The sequence below is a fragment of the Dendrobates tinctorius genome, unplaced genomic scaffold (genome assembly GCF_039654945.1).
Source record: "Dendrobates tinctorius isolate UK_male_01 unplaced genomic scaffold, ASM3965494v1 ptg000180l, whole genome shotgun sequence".
In the NCBI taxonomy this organism is placed as follows: Eukaryota; Metazoa; Chordata; class Amphibia; order Anura; family Dendrobatidae; genus Dendrobates; species Dendrobates tinctorius.
The window spans coordinates 445,276-452,918 of NW_027361847.1; the positions used below are offsets into that span (position 1 = coordinate 445,276).

At 56.2% G+C, this 7,643-nt stretch overlaps 1 long non-coding RNA gene across 1 annotated transcript; it reads right to left on the reverse strand.

Moving 5' to 3' along the window:
* Nucleotides 1-359: 359 nt before the first annotated feature.
* Nucleotides 360-6,855, reverse strand: LOC141054913 (uncharacterized). Its single transcript, XR_012221427.1, has 2 exons — nucleotides 5,174-6,855; nucleotides 360-1,370 (listed from the first exon to the last, which is right to left on the reverse strand). It is a non-coding gene; the product is annotated as an uncharacterized lncRNA (long non-coding RNA).
* Nucleotides 6,856-7,643: the final 788 nt, after the last annotated feature.

Sequence of the window (7,643 nt, forward strand, 5' to 3'; positions counted from 1 at the left end):
GAAGTGGTGGGACGACTTTGGCTTTTTTTTTTTTTTTTTTTTAAGAACATGTTAACTAAGTCCCCTATATTACTGTCATGCACTATGCCATTTACTGCAGGGTATTCAGTCATGTTTGTGGTTTTTCTCTGTTCAGTGGCCAGTGGGAACGTGCGCTTACACGCTACTTGCACACCAGTTTGCATGGTTCTTTATGGGGAATCCTGGTGACAGGTTCCCTTTAGGCAGGTTTACATCTATGCAGCTTGTACAAGTGAACTTCACTGTCTCACCCAGTTATTACAGCACCTTCCATGTGTTACACAGATGCATCATGGGCTTGTCCATGCATGAAATAAAAGGCTAAATTACAACATGGAGACTTATAAATCAGAGCAATGTTTTATTTACATTCAGAACCAGTTTAAGAGGAACAAATTAAGATTTCCCACAGAAATCTCAGACTTTTCCTTACAAAAATATTGGCTAAATAACATTTTTACATATATAGAAACCTTTCTAATTTTATAAAAGTGCGTTTTTTTGCATTGAAAACTTTTGCTTGTTTCATGTAATGCATTTCTTAGGTATTGTACAACTGTAATATGGTGTTGGTGCATGCGGGGAGGACTGATGGGAGGGTCTGTGGCTCAGCCCCCCGAGGCCTGCTTCCGGTGTCTAGGAAGAGATATCATAATACCAGCCTTGAATAGTGAAGGAGACGGCAGCCAACCCTGAGAGACATCCAAGATCGGAACACCCCGTCATGCTAAAGGGGGTCTCCTAGATCCAGGCCTAGCAGACCAGCGCTTACCTTGATAGGCAGAGGGCAGGAAGCACTAGAAAGCTGGCGTGCATGGTTGTTCAGGGCGCTGGCGGTGTGGCCCAGCCACCGGAGAAGGCTACACGAAAGTCCGGATTTTTTTTTTTTTTAAAAGTAGGGTCGCAGGAGCCTCTGTCAAATGTGGAGGCCACATGAATAGGAAGGTTTCACCAGGAGATGTCCATATTGCTGAGGGGAAAACTAGGACATATTTGTCTTGTCCCTTCATTTTTTTAATGGAGCCCCCTCACTGCCTAGTAGGATATACCTGTCCTGAAGATTTCAAATCCTTCTTTGCAGACTGGTGATGAAGATGGGTATGGAATAACCGGAACACAGACTTTTGGGTGACAGGCAGGTAACAGATTTGTCTTCCCTCCCTACTCTATCTGGCTCTGGGGGGGCGAGAGGGGAGGGGATTAGTGGCAAGGACCGTCCACTGGAAAACCCCAAACACTCTTAATGTGTTAGGGCCCTGCCTCGTAGACCACAGATGATGCGGTAGTGACACAATTCTAGGTAGGAGATCAGAGTGATAATTCCACTCTGTCGCCCTCAAAAGCCGTATCTGAAAGAAAAAGGGAAATCATTAATAAAAAAAATCAAGACCTAAGGCACAAACCAGCCTGGGTGGTCCGGACCCATGTCTGCCTCCTAACACTAAGCTAAATAGGATTAGCTTCATGCCAGTTGGTGGTGGACCCTCCTAGCATAAGCAGCATACAACCATAGATTTTTTTGTGCCCCAATGAAGCATTAACCACCCCGCACACCAACCAGAGGGCCACACAGGGTAACCCCCCCTCTCCTATCATAAACCTCCACCTCACACTAATCAGAGGAACCCACAGGATAAACCCAACAAAGACCAAATGCCCCCTTCCCCCAAGCAAAAATCCCCATCAGACACCCCCTCAAGCATAAACCCCTATCATGCACCCTCCACCCCCAACAAAACCCCCCAACAGATGCCACCCCAGCTTAAACCCCCCACTGGACACACCTCCCCACAGCATCAACCCCATCGAGAGTCCAACCCCCAAGCATAAACGCATAAACACTCATCAGGTGTCCACACACCCCCAAACATTGCCTCCATCGGACGTCCACCCCCTCCCAGCATAATCCCCCCATCGGATGTCCACCCCTGCAGCATAAACCCTCATCAGACATCCACCCCCTTAAGGATCAGCCCCTATAAAACGCCACTCCCAGCATAAAACCCTCATTGGACATCTACCCCCCCCACATAAAATTTCATCGGACCTCCACCACCGACCCTTCCTCAGCATAATCCCCATCAGAGGTCCAGCCTCCCCAGCATAAACTCCCGTCGAACGTCTACCCCCGTCGGACACCCCCAAGCATAAACCCCCACCAGATGGCACCTTTTCCCCCAAACAAAAAGCCCTACCAGTCGATCAACTACCCCAAAATCAATCCCCCCCTTTCAAGTAACAACAGATGCAGACAGGCCCGCCCCGAGCATAGGCCCCGTTGCCCAAGCATCAAGTCCCCAAGACACTCAGACGCCACAATTGTGCATTAAATCCCCCCCCCCCCCCCCGAGATCTGGTTGAGACCTACTGGGGATAATGCACGCTTGTGGGGTCTGGGGAGCGATTAATGCACGCTTGTGGGGTCTGGTAGGGCCCCGGGGAAGGGTCGATGCACGCTTCGAGGTCTGGTTGGGCCCACCAGACCACAAAAGCATGCATTGACCCCCTCCCCGTGCGCCCAACCAGACAAAAGCAAGCATTAACCCATCCGTGCTTGTGGGGTCTGGTTGGCTTCAGGAGGGGGGGGGCTGGTTGGCTCATGGGGTGGGTTAATGAAGGGGCCATCCACACGCCGCAAACGTGCACTAACCCCACCCCCGGGACCCCAACCAGAGCCCGCAAGCGTGCACTAACCCCCCCGGGACCCCAACCAGAGCCCGCAAGCGTGCACTAACCCCCCCGGGACCCCAACCAGAGCCCGCAAGCGTGCACTAACCCCCCCCCGGGACACAACCAGAGCCCGCAAGCGTGCACTAACCCCCCCGGGACCCAACCAGAGCCCGCAAGCGTGCAATAACCCCCCCGGGACCCAACCAGAGCCCGCAAGCGTGCACTAACCCCCCCCGGGACCCAACCAGAGCCCGCAAGCGTGCAATAACCCCCCCGGGACCCAACCAGAGCCCGCAAGCGTGCACTAACCCCCCCGGGACCCAACCAGAGCCCGCGAGCGTGCACTAACCCCCCCCGGGACCCAACCAGAGCCTGCGAGCGTGCACTAACCCCCCCCGGGACCCAACCAGAGCCCGCAAGCGTGCATTAACCCCCTGGGACCCAACCAGACCCCACAAGCATGTATTAACCCCCCTGGACCCCAAACAGACCCTGCAAGCGTGCATTAACCCCCCAGACCCCAAACAGACCATTAACCCCCCTGGGAGCAGAAGCAGACCCCACAAGTGTGCATTAGTACCCCCCCAAAAGTACAACCAGACCCCACAAGCGTGCATAACCCTCCGTGACCCAACCAGACCCCGCAAGCATGCATTAACCCCCTGTGACCCAACCAGACCCCGCAAGCACGCATTAACCCCCCGGGACCCAACCAGACCCCGCAAGCACGCATTAACCCCCCGGGACCCAACCAGACCCCACAAGCATGCATTATTAAGCCCCTTGGACCCCAAACAGACCCCGCAAGCGTAAATTAACCCCCCCGGACCCCAATCAGACCCTGCAAGCGTGCATTAACCCCCCAGACCATTAACCCCCCGGGGACCCAACCAGACCCCGCAAGCGTACATTAACCCCCTGGGACCCAACCAGACCCCACAAGCATGCATTAACCCCCCGGGACCCAACCAGACCCCACAAGCATGCATTATTAAGCCCCCTGGACCCCAGACCCCGCAAGTGTGCACTAACCCCTCCAGGACCCAAGCAGACCCTGCAAGCGTGCATTAACCCCCCCAGGGATGCAACCAGACCCCGCAAGCGTGAATTAACCCCCCCCGACCCCAATCAGACCCTGCAAGCGTGCATTAACCCCCCAGACCATTAACCCCCCGGAACCCAACCAGACCCCGCAAGCGTGCACTAACCCCCCCGGGGACCAAACCAGACACCGCAAGCGTGCATTAACCCCCCAGGGCACCCAACCAGACCCCGCAAGCGTGCATTAACCCCCCCGGGCACCCAACCAGACACCGCAAGCGTGCATTAACCCCCCCGGGCACCCAACCAGACACCGCAAGCGTGCATTAACCCCCCCGGGCACCCAACCAGACCCCGCAAGCGTGCATTAACCCCCCCGGGCACCCAACCAGACCCCGCAAGCGTACATTAACCCCCTGGGACCCAACCAGACCCCGCAAGTGTGCATTAACCCCCTGGGACCCAACCAGACCCCACAAGCGTGCATTAACCCCCCAGACCCCAAACAGACCCCGCAAGCATGCATTAACCCCCCAGACCCCAAACAAACCATTAACCCCCCTGGGAGCCCAAGCAGACCCCACAAGTGTGCATTAGTACCCCCCCCAAAAGTACAACCAGACCCCACAAGCATGCATTAACCCCCCATGACCCAACCAGACCCCACAAGCATGCATTAACCCCCCGGGACCCAACCAGACCCCGCAAGCATGCATTATTAAGCCCCCTGGACCCCAAACAGACCCTGCAAGCGTGCATTAACCCCTCCGGGACCCAAGCAGACCCTGCAAGCGTGCATTAACCCCCCCAGGGACGCAACCAGACCCCGCAAGCGTGCATTAACCCCCCCCGGACCCCAATCAGACCCTGCAAGCGTGCATTAACCCTCCAGACCATTAACCCCCCCGGAACCCAACCAGACCCGGCAAGTGTGCATTAACCCCTTGGGACCCAACCAAACCCCACAAGCATGCATTAACCCCCCCGACCCCAATCAGACCCTGCAAGCATGCATTAACCCCCCAGAGCATTAAGCCCCACGGAACCCAACCAGATCCCGCAAGTGTGCATTAACCCCCTGGGACCCAACCAGACCCCACAAGCATGCATTAACCCCCCCCTGGGAGCAGAAGCAGACCCCACAAGTGTGCATTAGTACCCCCCCAAAAGTACAACCAAACCCCACAAGCGTGCACTAACCCCCGTGACCCAACCAGACCCCGCAAGTGTGCATTAACCCCCCGTGACCCAACCAGACCCCACAAGTGTGCATTAACCCCCCCCCGTGACCCAACCAGACCTCACAAGTGTGCATTAACACCCCCCCCTCCCCTCCCGGAGCCCAGCAGCTCCCAGATGACCCAAACATTAAGCCCCCAAATCCCAGTAGTTAGCCCCAAGTACCAGCCCCCATCAACCAAACATCTAAGAAGACACCAACCTGCTAATAAGTCCTCCAGCCTGTCACTGACGCCGGCACCAGAGGCCAGACACAAACTTGTGATGGCGTCTTCAATTCTTGCCTTTGCTGTCAGAACACGCCCCCTCCCGGTGACACGCCCCCTCCCTGTGTGACACGCCCCAGAACCGACGTCACACCTGCAAGGAGCCCACTAGTGATGGGAAGTTCGGCTCTTTTTGGCGATCCGGCTCATTCGGCTCCGCTCACCATAAAGAGCCGGCTCTTTTTTTTAATATTAAGCCGTTTTCCACAGTCCTTGTTCCAGGTCTTTGCCTGTAAAGTGAGGCCTCATTATACCCCTGTATAATACCTGCGGTTTTACCTGCGGATTGCTCTGTGGTTTTTCATCTCCTCAATGGAGGAGATGGCACACGGCAGCGGAATCCGCGGAAAATTCCGCACCGTCTGCATTGTGGTTTTTGATTCCCATAGGGAATCATGGTACTGTACACCGCAGCAAAATCCGCAGCGTGTGCACACAGCCTTAGAGCAGCTGCCGGGCCGGGGGGCTCGGTGTCGCCCCCTCACTGATCAGACATTGCTGACCTATTCTAAGGTCAGCCAGCATTAAAGTCACGGACGACCTCGCAGGTGGACTTGTTTGAAGCCTGCAGAATGATCTGGACTAGGCCCAGTTTTGTTTCCATATTACACTGAGAAGATCCTTCATGTTCCCCACTGGCCCCTTCCTCCTGACCCCCCTATTCCTGCAGTGTAATAGAGTCATGTGCAGTAAGAATAGTCTCATATCTGGTGATCTGATAATGACCCAGCAGCAGCCCAGCGGGACGTCTATTCCCCCAGACTAGTCATCTGTACAGTCATTGCTGCAGTCATTCCCTCTTGGACGCCATTTATTCACATCCGTGTTTTTTCTGCAAATGGATGAAAACGCATGGAACTGCACCCTGATGAGGATCTGGTGGGAAATGTGAAATTCTGACTTCTGGGGCAGAGGATCTTCTTCTTCTTCTTCTTCTTTATTTTTTTTATATAGCGCTAACATATTCCGCAGCGCTTCACAGTTTGCACACATTATCATCACTGTCCCCGATGAGGCTCACAATCTAAATTCCCTATCAGTATGTCTTTAAAGTGTGGGAGGAAACCGGAGTACCCGGAGGAAACCCACGCAAACACGGGGAGAACATACAAACTCCTTGCAGATGTTGACCTTGGTGGGATTCGAACCCAGGACCCCAGCGCTGCAAGGCTGCAGCGCTAACCACTGAGCCACCGTGCTGCCCCATAGATAGGATAGAGGGAGAGAGGAGAGGGGAGGATAGGGGGAGAGAGGAGAGAGAGAGGGGAGAGGAGGGGGGAGGATAGGGGGAGAGGGGAGGATAGAGGGAGAGAGGAGAGGGGAGGATAGGGGGAGAGAGGAGAGGGGAGGATAGGGGGAGAGAGGAGAGGGGAGGATAGGGGGAGAGAGGAGAGGGGAGGATAGGGGGAGAGAGGAGAGGGGAGGATAGGGGGAGAGAGGAGAGGAGAGGGGAGGATAGAGGGAGAGAGGAGAGGGGAGGATAGAGGGAGAGAGGAGAGGGGAGGATAGGGGGAGAGAGGAGAGAGAGAGGAGGGGGAGGGGAGGGGAGGAGAGGGGGAGAGAGGAGAGGGGAGGAGAGGGTGAGAGAGGAGAGGGGAGGAGGGGGGGAGAGAGGAGAGGGGAGGATAGGGAGAGAGAGGAGAGAGAGAGGGGGAGAGAGGAGAGGGGAGGATAGGGGGAGAGAGGAGGATAGGGTGAGAGAGGAGAGGGGGAGAGAGGAGAGGGGAGGATAGGGGGAGAGAGGAGAGGGGAGGATAGGGGGAGAGGGGAGGGGAGGGTGAGAGAGGAGAGGGGAGGATAGGGGGAGAGAGGAGAGAGAGAGGGGGGAGAGAGGGGAGAGGAGGAGAGGGGGAGAGAGGAGAGGGGAGGATAGGGGGAGAGAGGAGAGGGGAGGATAGGGGGAGAGAAGAGAGGGGAGGATAGGGGGAGAGAGGAGAGAGAGAGGGGGGGAGAGGGGAGGATAGGGGGAGAGAGGAGAGGGGAGGATAGAGAGGGGGGAGAGAGGAGAGGGGAGGATAGGGGGAGAGAAGAGAGGGGAGGATAGGGTGAGAGAGGAGAGGGGAGGGGGAGAGAGGAGAGGGGAGGATAGGGGGAGAGAGGAGAGGGGAGGATAGGGGGAGAGAGGAGAGGGGAGGATAGGGGGAGAGAGGAGAGGGGAGGGGGAGAGGGGAGAGAGGAGAGGGGAGGATAGGGTGAGAGAGGAGAGGGGAGGATAGGGGGAGAGAGGAGAGGGGAGGATAGGGGGAGAGAGGAGAGAGAGAGGGGGGGAGAGAGGAGAGGGGAGGAGAGGGGGAGAGAGGAGAGAGAGAGGGGGGAGAGAGGAGAGGGGAGGATAGGGGGAGAGAAGAGAGGGGAGGATAGGGTGAGAGAGGAGAGGGGAGGATAGGGTGAGAGAGGAGAGGGGAG